The following is a 14,320-nucleotide window of genomic DNA, read 5'->3' as shown; positions in this document are numbered from 1 at the left end:
ATTCCCCACAAATGTGCTGGCATTTTATGAGGGGGTCACAGCATCAGTGGACAACAGAAAAACAACCAATCTCATCTACCTGGACTGTGCAAAGCATTCAACACTCTCCTGTATGACATTCTGGTCTCAAAACTGGAAAGATATGGATTCAATAGATGGACCACTTGGTGGATAAGGAATTGGCCATATGGTGGCACTCAAAGAGTAGTGGTCAATGACTGGATGGTGAAATGGAGACCAGTGACAAGTGGTGCTCCTCAGGAGTACTGGAACCAGCACTGTTTAACATCTTTGTCAGCAACATGGACGGTGGGATTGAGTGCACCCTCAGCAAGCTTGCTGGTGACACCAAAGTGTGTGGTGTAGTCAACACAGGAGGGAGTAGATGCCATCCAGAGGGACCTTCACAGGCTTGAGGTGGGCCCATGCCAACCGCATGAAGTTCAAGAAGGCCAAGTTCAAGGTCCTGCACTTGGGTTGTGGCAGTCTCAAGCACAAATACAGGTTGGGTGGAGAATGGATTGAGAAGAGCCCTGAGGAGAAGGACTTGGGGTAGCTGGTTGATGAGATGCTCAACATGAGCTGGCAGTGTGTGCTCGCAGCCCAGAAAGCCAACTGTGTCCTGGGCTGCATCAAAAGAAGTGTGGCCAGCAGGTTGAGGGAGGTGATTCTGCTCCTCCATTCATGCTACTTAAGAAAAAAAAGAACTTTGTGTGTATATATATATATGTGCATACAGATATAAAATTAATGCCATAGCAATTCAGAGTGAAATTTTTATTAGAAAAAGAAAACAATAGAGGGTGCTAAAGAGCTGTGAGAAACAAAGGTAGGAACAAGTAATGGACTTCAGTTGACACTTGTGAGCGGCTGTGATTTTTTTTATAGTCTTTCATAAATGACATTTCTCAGATGGGCAGGTTGCCAGTGACTAAATGTGAAACTGGAATTTTTTTAACTTTATAAGCTATGGAAGAAATATAATTTCTAGAGCAAGCATCATGAATGACCTGGGTCAAATAATTTAGGCACAGGACCTGAGAGATGCTAAACTCAAATGAAGTTAAGTGGCTAAATATCTTATGGGATCTGGACTTAAGCCTCTCTGTGCTTCAGTGCTTCACCTGTCAAACAATCTTAACAGTGTTAGGGTGAGTGCAATAAGTGGCAAATAAATGCATGAAGTATTTCTGGTGCATTTGGCTTCTCTGATGGAGACCTAAATCTAAATTCTAAACTTCACTTCGTTGATATTTAATCAGGGACATCTTTATTCAAGCACATATCTCTGTGAATCATAAGAGAAACAAACTCTGTGAATGTGTCTAGGCTGGTGCCATAAATGTTTGGCTCCCCTCACTTTAGGTGAGGATGCGTGTTCGACTCATAGTTAAATAATAACTAATTAATAGCTCACTTTGTGATGTACCGTTGATGACAATCTGAAGCGTAATTTATTGCAGTTCACTAAAGGAATGTTGGACTTTCCCAGTTTTCATACCAAGTCACTGGCTAATTAGTTGATTTTTCTTAGACTTAACAGATTTAAAGGCTGTATCCTATAAGCTTGTATGGTTTACAGTCATGTCATGTAACTGTAACTATATAACATATATAACTGTATGAGAAGCTGGACCCCCCAGGTAGTTTACTCTGGTATTCAAGAATCAGTTGTCCAGTTAAACGTAAGCATTCAAATGCCAGGTGTCCTTTCCAAAAAATGGAAACAGACGGCAAAAACTTGTCTCATATTATACAAGTAGAAGTTAAATCACATTTTAAGTGGTGTCCAGTCACGTGTTGGCATTTGTGTAACTTGCAGCAAAAACTGGGAAAAACTTCAGCTTTTGTTGAACTCAAAATAACTGATCATATTAATAATAACAAAAAAAAATAATAAATATATATACTTACCACTGTCACTTTGGTACATTTATCACTCCTCAAAAAATGTAGAAGCAAACTAGCAAATCTTCATAGATCTTAGTTGCCTCATTTCTTTTGGAAGCTGAAAATAAATCCCCAGTTCCAGTCCCGATGTTTGAATTTCCAGAACGCACTGATGTTTCCAATGAAGACGTAAGCATCAACGTGCCATTGCATGGGGTCTTGTTTTGATTTGGCTTGGCTTCCACCCCACCAATGGTAGTTATGTGACTTGTCTGTGCGCCTTGGTGGTTTGCAGCACACAACTGGGTCTTAGCAGAACGGATGGTTCATTATATTTCTACCATGGAGCCATGCTGAATCCAAATCTTTCCAGAAATAATTACCAGATTTCTATCTTTTTGGCCTGCTTCATGTAGTGCAGGAATCTAAGCTCCAGCCCTCCAGGTGGGGGTTGTAGCATTGTCCAAATTTTGGCTACAGCTTCAGTGCTCCAGTGCTCCAGTCAGTCAGAGGATAGAAAATCACAGTGTTCTGCATCCATAACTCTGCTGTTAAAGGCAATTTCTGTATTGGTTTTGAATTCTTAGAGAACACGTGTCATTACAGTGACCCTTTCATGTCTGCCTTATGGTCTCTTTTTCTTGGGATAGGCAAAGGGTTTTGAACTTACCTTATATGTATCATATCAAGGTACCTTCAGGACAGTTTCTGTGAGTGAGCTTCCTTTCTGAGCCTTTGAACATTTCCCCTTGTTTGCAAGTTCACAATCTGACTCCTTAAAGCTCAAGTCTCAGTTAGTGAAAGTCTGTAAGTTTTCATGAGAGAAATTACAGTTTGCATCAGACGAGTCCTGAAATAGCACAACAGCACGTAAGATAGTGAAGGCAGATAACAGATAGGCCTCTTACAGGGGGAAATGAGTGATTAACTCCCTCAAGTATGTTATATGTTCCTACAGTTGCCAATATTTTAATAAGAGATCATCACAAAAATGCATTTCCATCCTTCTGCAATAGCCTGTGAGTTGCAGAGGATGTTGCAGAGGAGAGAGGAGGCTGCAGAGACCATATTAATTTGGATTTTTCTTTCACACAAAACCAATTTCTTACAACTAGACTAGTTGACAAATGCGTTTCTCTTGGGCTACTTTGTGCTGGTGACATGGAGATCACACCACCTACTATCAGGGTTCTCCATCTGATCACCACCACTGTGGGCGTGGAGTAGAGAGATGTAGTCCTTCCCTGTGGACTTGCTATGCTCTGAAGTGCAGAACAATATAAAAGTGGGTGATTTGGATCTACAAGGTGTTGTTTTTTCAAAGGATTTCAACATCTTGGTTTCTAGGCCAGTTCAAGCATATGCTTAGGAAGTCCATTGATTTTAATAAGAGTAACAGAACACTTGAAGTTCACGATGATTTTATTGCCAGGCTGAATACTTTGCCAAATAAGGTCCTAAAAGACTTCAGCATGGAAGTTCAACATCATCTTTAGTATAATTTTCCTCATTTTTCAAGTCTAAATACACATGCGGACTTGACTGAAGGAATGTTACCAGATGGTGATGTCACTTTTGTAAAGAGCTTTCACAAGAATAAGATCACCCAGGGAGCTGTAATACATACAGCAGAATGCACTAGTGAATATCTTGTCTGCAGCAGGTCCTGTGGTGTCACAAATCCTCCTGAGAACTGCTGCTTGAGCAGTGCTGGCTTTCCTGCTCTGAAGAGGGGCTCTGAAGCTTTTATGGAAGCAGGGAACACTGGAAGAGATTTCTGCTCCTGAGCCTGGAATTTTGACCTATTCAATTTTTGTCAAGATTCAGTTGCATTATATAAATAAAATTATGTAATGCCTTATTTAAAGACTGAATGGAACTGTATTGTAATATATCTCAAGCGTCAGTGTTTTTTCTGTAGTATTCCCTAACAGTCTGTAGGCTTAAGTCATCTGCCATATATTCACAGAAGATGGAAGCGTTCATCTTGGAGACACGTGAAGTAGCTGAATTGTTGAAAAACCTCACTGATTATGCAGCACATGTGATACTGAACATGTTTTACAAAGTCCGCTTTTTATTCCAGCCAAACTTGTTCAAATCAGGAGATTATTTTCTACTGTCCTCACTGACACTTCACATCTGACTACAGACAAGGTGAGTTGATGATATGCAAATGAGCAGTTTTGTCAGAGCTCCCCCCCATAACACGACCTAGGCATAGTTTTATCTGGTGGTAAATGACCTGCATGGATAAGTAAGGATCTTCTGAAGTAAGTCTCATGGAAGAAAGAAATGTTCAATTAATGGAAGAAAGGACTTGTCACTTGGGGGAACTATAGGAACGTTGTTAGGGTAGGAAGGCCAAAGCCCTCTTAGAACTTAAACCGGCAAAGAAATTCAAGGAGAACAAAAAGAGCTTCTCCAAATATATCAGGTAGTAAAAGGAAGAATAAGGAAAATACGGGCCCACTGCTGAATGAGGTGGGAGCCCTGATAACAGAGGATGCAGAGAAGGCAGAGTTGCCAAATGCCTTCTTTGCTTCAATCTTTACTAAAACCAGCACTTAGGAACTTCAGACCTTGGATATTGGAGAGGAAGCTTGGAGGGAAGACTCTCCACTAGTCAATAAAGAGTGGGTCAGAGATCAGTTATGTGAGTTGAAAGGGCCCTGATGAGATGCACCCAAGAGTGCTGAGAGAGCTGGCTGATGTTATTGCCCCACCACTCTTCATCATTTTTGAAAGATCATGGCAGGCAGGAGAGGTGCCTGAGGACTGGAGGAAGGTAATTGTCACTCCAGTCTTCAAAAAAGGCAAGAGGAAAGATCCAGGAAATTACAGACCATTCACCCTCACCTCCATTCATGGAAAAATGATGGAGTGGCTCATTTTGGAGGTCATCTCTAAGCATATGGAAGAAAAGAAGGTTATCAGGAGTAGCCAGCATAGATTCACCATGGGAAAATCATGAGTGGCAGTGGATTCAAACTCCTCAATATGAGGAAGAACTTCTTTACTATGAAGGTTACTGAGGACTTTAACTGGCTTCCCAGAGAGGCTGTGGAGTTTCCTTCTCTGGAGACTTTCAAAACCTGTCTGGATGCCTTTCTGATTGATCTGCCCTAGTTTTGGTCCTGCTCTGTATGATCTTCTGAGGTCCCTTCCAACCCTTAATATTCTGTGATTCTGTAACTAATTTGGTGGTGAAAATGTCAGTACAACTGATAAACACACCTACCTTTTGGTTGTGGTTTGATGCCTGAACCTGTCATGAAGGGTGATTAAATCATATGCCAAATTGACTGAATTATTTTAACGGACATGCACTAGTCAAGTGTTATGTATTAGAGCCCTTTCTATGGGGAGCAAAGCTTGACATCCTATAGAATAGGGCTAATTTTCCTGGAGTTTAGTTAATTTTTAAACTTTATTGTTTACTTCTTGTTTCTCCTGCCCCAATTATTTTGCACTTCTTGTCAAGAGAAACAAATTTACTCAAATAGAGCAAAAAGAGAGTTTCTCGTTTTCTTTGTGCCTGGTTGACCTGTCAAAACCTAACACCTGTACTCCTGCCTGCCTTGACAGAAGCCTGGATGCAAGGTTACATTTGCCTGGCATGTTTGCCTGTCATATGAGCATTTTTCAAAAGTGAGAAGACAAAAATGAGACCTGATAGAGCTTGTAAGCAGATTAATGAAGCCAAATGCCTCTTCCATTATTCTTCCTACCCTGGCATGAGAGGTGCACTTTAGTCTTCCTTAAACTGCTGCCTCACTTGATAGAGCATTTTCAGTGACCTTTCACCAAAATTAACAGTTATTACTCCTGTGAAACAACACTTCAGAATTGCAAGCTTCTCGCAGATTTTTTAAATGTAGGCAAGTATTGCACTCTGCAATTCTTAGGACAAGCAGGGAAACAGGAAACAACCTCATTTCTGAATAAGAGCAGCACTCAAATTACAGGAGAAAACCAGAATCAGATTATTTTAGTGGGTACTATCAGAGGTAGCATTCACAACAGCTTTTTCTTTTCCAAAATGAAGAAGAAAATTAAAATTAAAAAAATAATAATCTGAAAAAGTAAAAAAGGAGACCTTTAACTTTGTCTGTCATGAAAAGGAGTTGAGACAAAGAATTTATCTTCACTGTCTGGCCTTCATTGCCCTTGCTTCTTTTCCCTGCTTGCTTTTTCCTTATGAGTATATTTTTACAATTTATTCAAATACATCCATTTATTAAAAAAACCCCAACAACCCACATTTTGTTTCCCCATACATAAATGCTTTCAGGTTTTAATGAAGCCCTATGGATCTACTTTAAATGTGTAAACAGGCAGAAGATCTGACCTGAAAAGAGCTCAGGAGCTGAGAATGTGAAGGAGGAGATTCTTTCATGTGAGGGTGTTGAGACACTGGAACAGGTTGCCCAGGGAAGTTGTGGAAGCCCCATCCCTGGATGTGTTCAAGGCCAGGTTGGATGGGGCTCTGAGCAATGGGACATGTCCTTGCCAATGCACGGGAATTGCAACTGGGTGATCTTTAAGGTCCTTTCTGACTCAAACCATTCTATGATTCTGATTTTATGAAGTTCAGATGCAGAGGTTTTTGAATGAGTGCCACAGCCATTAGCCCAGTCCCTCTTGAGAAAATGATGAGTTAAAGCAGAATCCTAGCTCCAGAGCCTCTTAGACTATCTGAATCAAGATCCAGAGGGAATTTAAAGGGTACTTCAATCCCCAGTGCTTTTCTTTAATACTCCTTGATGGGAATAATGTGAATTACGTGAAGTATTTTTCTCTCAGGCAGCTGATTGTAAATGTCTTCAGCTGTTGAGTTCAAAAGATGCTTTGTTATCTTGTGTACCTCAGTGGAGGCTCAACAGAAAACTGTGGGGAAATGTGGGATCAAAAAAGCAAATCTGCATGTATTTCAGCCATGGCAACAGCTGGTGAAGGTAACTGGATGTCCTTCTCACCAGAGCTTCCTGTTGCCTCTTTAATTTTTGCGCTACTGTCGTGGTCACTGGCCGTGCCATTCGCTCCCTCTTTGAAGTGGATTTTAATCTTCACTGGCTCCCATTAATCCAGCTCACAATATGCGTTCAAGGTATGCAAATATCTGGAGAGAGTCTTGAGCATTTAGACCAAAGAAAGCTGGAAGGCGTCAAACCTCATTATTTATAAAGCACTTACATACAATAAACAGAAATCACCTTGATTCACTGAAGACACAGAAGGGAGGGAGGATTTAGTTGATGTTCACATAGGTCTGGTTCCATTGAAGCTTATGGGAAATATCCAAATATACCCAAAACCAAATAATATGACCTTATTACATGGTATAGTGATTAAGTTAATTTAGCATGGGTGACAGGACCACGTCTTTTTACTGTTCAATATCTGATTATACTTTTGTTTACCTTTTAAGTAGATCCTGTTTCTAGAAGGAAATTAATTTAGCTAAATTCATTAATTTTCATTACAGAATCACAAGCTATGTATGAATGCTAAATCAGAGAGGGGGATGTGCGTGGTGTGGGGGGAATGAATGTTATGCATATCTTCTAATTTTAAGAGATTAAAGGGATGTCTCAGTAGACTCCAAAAAATAGCAGCTCATGATCTTTTACCTGTAGTGCTTAATGTTTTACTGCAACTATTTTTTTTTCTTTAACCTTTCCCATAGCAATTGCATATTCACCACTAACACATCATTTCAGGGCTGATTTTTGAATCACCTTCAAAGGCATTTGTCTCTCAGACAAGTGATGATTCTTCCTAAGGCCACTGGTCCTTGATCATGGGCAATTGTGAACTGTTAATGAAAGAGCTCTGCTCTACTATCCCCTTCACTGGGATAATGGTATTTTCCCACCCTCACTGGCTTCTGATGCTCTATTTAAACTGCTGTGGGTTTCACATGTTTATGGAAAACTGACTGTAGCTTCCTGTTCACAAGGCAGGACAGAGATTTTATTCTGATGGAGTTGATAGAGGCGATCGAATGTTTTTTCAAGGAGCAGTTCCCCAAAAAGTCCAGTCTGTCAAAATTAAAGTGTTTGGTTTTTTTTTTTACCTTATTTTTTAATAGAATTTTATTATGTATATTTTAAGGGAAAATCTTGACCTTGTCTAACGGGCCTCAAGTCTTGGTAAGCATTCCTAGCCAAAGAAAATGCCCTTTGTATCTGCTATATCTGCTATATGCTGTTGCCAGAATGGTTCAGTTTCTCTTCAAAGACTAAAGCCTTAGAAAGGCCTAGAAAGTAATTTTCAGTTCTTTCCATTATCTAATCCATTTGCTCAGAAGACACTAAGTTTGCAACAGCTGCTGAAGTATTTCAGGAAAATAGCTATTTCTGCTCTGTTTTATTGTCTGATGCATCCACACAGCCACCCAAGGATGATTGCATTAGCAGGAATAACAGTAATAAAGAGTTATAATCTGTGTTTGGATGGAAATGGCGTAATTTCTAAACAATTCCAGAAATTTCTTTTAATGTAATTTATGCAGCATAAACTGGGGGTAAACTTACAGGACTAAATGGCCATTCTCCATCTGGTTTCTGTTACCAAGAAGCTGACAGACACCATTTGATCAGACCATCTGCAGAGAAAAAGGTTGTGTGTTGTTTTTTTTTTTCTTATAAGACAAACTGCTTTTGCTTTTAGCATCTCAGGCTTGTAGTAATACAAGACACATGTTACTTCCAGATAAGTGTGGGAATGGTATTGTTAAAATTCTTCTGTGTAGCACTTAGTCATATACTTGACATATGAGGGATACACTCTTGGGACACTGAATGTCTCTTTTAAAATATTTGGTGTGCATTAAGGGGCACAAAGCCCCTGTAATGGGTGTGTGTCTCCCTGACTTTTACTAGTATGTGTCAGACCCTCAGCCATATTTGAGAGTTGCTGATAGACTCAGATTCTGTGAAAATACTAATAATCTGTCTGTGTTCTCACTTGCAACATCCCAACTGTAGTAAAATGTATGCTTAATGGATGCCCGGAGTTATGGAAGATTACAGAACTCTTTTAAACTAGCCTAAATAAGACAGAAACAGGGGGAGCACCTTTTATATTGTCACCCTGACTATCTTTATCAATACTAGTTTTTGGCTGAAGTCCAAATGATGTTGATGTACCCCAAGGCTTTGTTGACCGGTGGCACTGACCAAGAGGACAAAGCTATTGCATGTCCCAGCTCTTGTTGGCAGAATGAGACCTCTAGATGCCAATGGTGACTGCATCTTCCAAAGCTGAAGTGCACTGAAGCTGATGTTTGGACCTGAAGTACACAAAGAGATTAAAAAATGATTGGTTCTTCCTGCAAGGGACTGTCAAAAAACCTAACAACCTCTGAAGACAGAGAACAAAATCTCCATGCTGGGTAGTTGCCCTGGTTTGAGCCAGGATGGAACCAATTCCCTTTTAAAATAATTTTACTTTTCAGTTAAATATCTTCTAAGTAGCTGCACTTTCTGAAATTAACAGCATGTTTCTCAGTTAGTGTCTGCTTCTAGGACTGGTAACTTTTGATGTTTGGAGTTACTGCTGGAGAATGGTGTGCAGAGCCAAGGCCACTGCTTGGTTCTGGTGAACTTATGTGCTAGAAACAAAAGAGGAAAAGGGGTCACACCTACAACCCTCCTGTAAGTGTAAGCAGACTGGAGCAGTGACCCAAAGTTGGCCATACAAACTATTCCGTCCCATACATTTCATATTCTGTAGAAAGCTGAGGGATCACAAGGGTCAAGCTCTTTCCATCCATGGCTGGCATCCTATGATGACTCCATCTGTTGCCTTTGATCCTGATCTGTGCATTCCTGAATCCATGTGTTCCTGACTCTTTGTGTTCCTGAATCCAGTTCCTGTTTGCTGCCTCGTCCAGTCTGGGACATTCCCAGGGCCTGGCCTGCAGCTTTGATGGTGAGCTGAGCTTAACTGGAGGGGAACCATGATACTGGTTTTGTATATAATTATATAAATTCCATTTTTTTCTTTTGCTTTATTGTTTCCTTATACCTTGTAGTTTAGTGAAGATACGTAAGTCTCTCTCTCTTATGGTCTTTCCCTTTCTGGGAAGAGAGAGAAGTTAACAGAGAGTGTCTGTCATTCTTTTAATTGCTGGTTCTGCATTAAATCTTGACAGACTAAACTCCAGGAATGCGTGGATTCTGTTAGATGGGGGATCAAATTCAGAGAAATCCACATCCAGTCTATGGACAGTCAGATGGATATGCTAAAAAACCTCCAATTATCCTCCTAATACATTTATGAAACAGGAATCCCATCCGTCTTTAAGCTGGGTTTCAGGTTCTGAAATAGAGTAAGTACCAGATTGATTTTTGCCAGTTGGTTAGAAAGATTTTTTGTTTGTTTGTTTGTTTTTCTTTTTATGAAGTAGTCTTTCAGGAGCACCTAATTGGTAACAAGATCCCCCCTTACACATGCAGTAAACATTAGGGCAAAAGACATAATTTCTATGATAGACTTTGAGATATACCACAATTTCCAACAGCTTTATCATTTGTATGATGGAGCTTGTTTAAGGGTCCTTGAAGCTGTTTGCCAGTGACCATCTATATCCACCTACACCTGTGATGTCACTTGGAGCACAACACTTAAGTCCTTTCTAAACTCTGCTCCTTGGTATTTGTAGTCTTTGTGGTAGGACGTTTGACATTGCTAATTCTGGAGGCTGAAAGTCTGCTTCTTTCTAGAAATAATGAGAGAAGGCAACCAGTATTTCTTCCAGCAAAGCAAGTGATGGTAGAGGCAAACTTTCCCAGCTATCTCAGTCTTGTAGCTTAACCCCACCCAGATAGACTAATTAGTGAATGGCATGTGCCTCATTCCTTTCCGTGGAGACAATCCACAGGTCGTTTACTACTGTCAAGGATGATAAGTTTTGCTGCACCATATTGCTAAAGTGAGTAGTAGTTTATTGGAATGTTAGAAGCCCTCCTTCAGTGTAGTTCAGCTATTCACAGATGAAGAAGAGCTAAGAACTACAAGTAGGAAGGTAGGCAGAGGGAATGCTATCCAGAAATGCAGAATTGTTTTTGTGGCTCTTGGTGTCATTTCAGTAAAGTGGAGACAAGTAGAATAGGTTTAACACTTATTAGGAAAAAGTATTTTAAAAATTTTGGCAGCAACACCTGTTTCTGTTTTGTCTTATATGAAAAATAGCAACTGTCTACACATGGCAGTAGCTAAAACACTCCAAAAGGCAGAAGTACTATTTCAGCACACTGTGCCTGAAGAACACTATGTCCTGTTGCAGACAGAAAGCATAATTTTTTTTTGCAGATAACCTTCTGACAAATTTCTGACTTTTGATTTGACTGTTGTTAGAATAATGGGGAGAAAGCACAGCACTGTCTCCCAGATGGAAATTTCTTTACTAATTTGGTTTAGTACAGGAAATTCTGTTCTTCTTGTTAAGAAAGAGAACAAGCTCATTTATCACTCTCTTATTTGGATTGTAGGTCTCCTCTTCTCAATCTGCCAACATCACCATTATGTTCTGCTGTCACATGAGGCTGGGCTACAATGATGTCGTATCCCCAGCAATGTTGAACCTTCTCTGGGATTGGTTGGGTGAATTCCAAGAAAACTTCAAGATGCCACAGGACCTGCCTTTTTGATGCTTTCAATATGTGACCTTTGGCTGATCTTGATTTGTACCAATAACCCAGCCTGGTCATAATGACATCCTCTTCTAAATCAGAAGCAAAACTCAGATTTTGATCTCAAGAGGTAATGAGGATGCCCGTTACCTAGTTTTGACTTGACTTTTTGGCTTCCTTGTTTGCCAGCACCCCACCAGGGGCTTTGCACCCAGCCTACAGCATTTTACATGCAGTATGTACTAAAGGCTACATATGTTAGCACCCATACACACAAATCAATTTCATAAAACTCAGTCTTTGTGCTGTAGAGCATCACTCAGCAATGTACTGCTCCATTGTAAGCAAATGGGGCTGGACAATAGAACATTTGTTTTAATAAATAGACAAAAGGAGAATCTATGTATCATGTTTATTTCAGTGCTACAGAGCTATGGCTGGAGACCTGCACCTAGTGGAGTTCCCCAGAGATCAGTGCTGGGTCCTCTCCTGTTCAACATCTTCATCAATGACCTGGAAGAGGAGAGAGTGTATCCTGAGCAAGCTTGCTGATGACATGAAGCTGGGAGGATTGGCTGATTCACCTGAAGGCTGTGCAGCCATTCAGCACTATTTGGACAGACTGCAGAGATGGTAAAAGGGGAACCTGATAAAGTTCAACAAGAGTAAGTGTAGAGTCCTGCACCTGGAGAGGAATAACACCAGGCACCAGTACAGGTTAGGAGCTGACCTGCTAGGAAGCAGCTCTGTGGAGAAAATCCTTGGAGTCCTATTGGACAGCAAGTTATCCATGGGACAGCAATGTGCCCTTGTGGCCAAGAAGGCCAATGGTATCCTGGGGTACATTAAGAAGAGTGTGTCCAGTAGGTGTAGGGAGGTTCTCCTCCCCTTCTATTCTGCCCTAGTGTGACCACATCTGGATTGTTGTGTCCAGTTCTGGGCTCCCCAGTTCAAGAGGGACAGAGATTTACTTGAGAGAGTCCAATGGAGGCTACAGGGATGGTTAAGGGACTGGAACACCTGCCTTATGAGGAAAGGCTGAGAGACCTGGGGCTGCTTAGTCTGGAGAAGACTGAGAGGGGATATATAAATATCTGAAGGGTGGGTGTCAAGAAGGAGGGGCAAATCTCTTTTCAGTTTTTTCCTGTGATAGGACAAGGGATAAGGGATGCAAACTGGGACACAGGAAGTTCCACCTCAACATGAGGAATAACTACTTTACTGTAAGGGTGAGGGAGCACTGGAACAGGCTGCCCAGAGAGGTTGTGGAGTCTCCTTCTCTGGAGACTTTCAAGACCCGTCTGGATGCTTTTGTGTGTGACCTGCCCCAGTTGGTCCTGCTCTGGCAGGGGGCCTGGTCTCAATGATGTCTAGAGTTCCCCTCCAACCCCGATCATTCTGTAATTCTGTAATTTCATAGTGTTTATAAAATAAATTCCTATAAAAGTATAGTGATACTTAGGAGGAAGCTTTATTGATTTTTTTTTGCTAATAATGCTGGGAAATATTTTATCTTAAAACAAAGCCCTCTCCAGATGTATTACTACTACGGTTATGACACCTGATCTTCCAAAATGGCAAGGGAGCACTTTGATGCTCTGAACATCTGTGATTACACAGCAAGTTAGTCTGCCTGTTTGGATCAGGAGATCAGGAAGGTGCTCTTGAGGTGAATCTCCTGGGGGCCTGCTTTTACAGCACTTTACTTCACATTGTGAAGTGGCCTTGGAGCACATCAAGTGGATTCCTGTTGCATGAAGCTAAGCTATGCTTTAACGTTACTCAAGTGGGTGTTTGGTCTTTGGTTTTCCTCTGAAGCTAGTCCAAGAGTCTGGAATGCCCTGTCTCCAAATGCAACCTTTTAAAACGTGCACAGTGAGGGTGCCAAGTTCTTGACACCAACTGTTACACTGTCCAAATCTTCAGATCTGCTCCTGAGGGTCTGCTCTGTCTACTAAGATAGATATGAGGCTAGGGCACCACTTTGCAGTTGACAGCCTCTGCTTGCTATGGGCTCTCTGTGTGCTGTGAGCCCAACAGGGTAGCATCTTTGAAACAGATTCCTTCTGCACTCAGCTCTGCAGGCCTGCTTTCCATCTGAAAGAGGGAAATTGGTTCTGAAATGTTGAGGTTAACAGACAAATTCTCCCTGTGCTGTGATGTTTTCAAATACTAGCTGCACCTGGCACTTCAGCATGATCCTGATCATAGTATTTAAAGCCACATCTCAAAATGTCTTGTTATAGACAAGTTACATTCAGAAAACAAGATGAGGTGAGAGCGTTGCACTTATTCAGGCATTACTGGCTGCTGATATTACATGTTGCTGCTGTTCTCAATGGCCTTCACTAACTTTTACAAAGTTCTTCCCAGTTTATCTCCACCCTTTGGACCAGTCAGAGAAATACCTGGGACTGTGAATCCTCAGACCTGTATCTTGATTTGAAGCTTTCCAATCTTCGGGAAGGCTAACATTAATGCTAGTTTTAACTACTATAGAACATATGTTTTAAAGGTATTATTTTATCACATAGTCTGATGGTATCAAAAGCACTTGTGAGACTGAGCATCTACTTATCAACTGTCTCCTTTGAGGATGTTCACACATAAAAAAAGGAAAGTGTACCTGCATTGAATCTGCAACGTCAATTTTACTTTCTAAAGAGATTTGTGGTTATCCTGAAATAATTCCAAGTCTAGACTAATTGCATCTGATTATATTTATTGATCTTTAAAGTTTAGTACTTTCTTCATTAAAATACTGGTATTTTCGGTACAATTTTCCCTAC

This window comes from Chaetura pelagica, unplaced genomic scaffold (assembly GCF_000747805.2).
Source record: "Chaetura pelagica isolate M959 unplaced genomic scaffold, ChaPel_1.0 scaffold7, whole genome shotgun sequence".
Taxonomy (NCBI): Eukaryota; Metazoa; Chordata; class Aves; order Apodiformes; family Apodidae; genus Chaetura; species Chaetura pelagica.
This window is presented reverse-complemented; position numbering follows the sequence as displayed.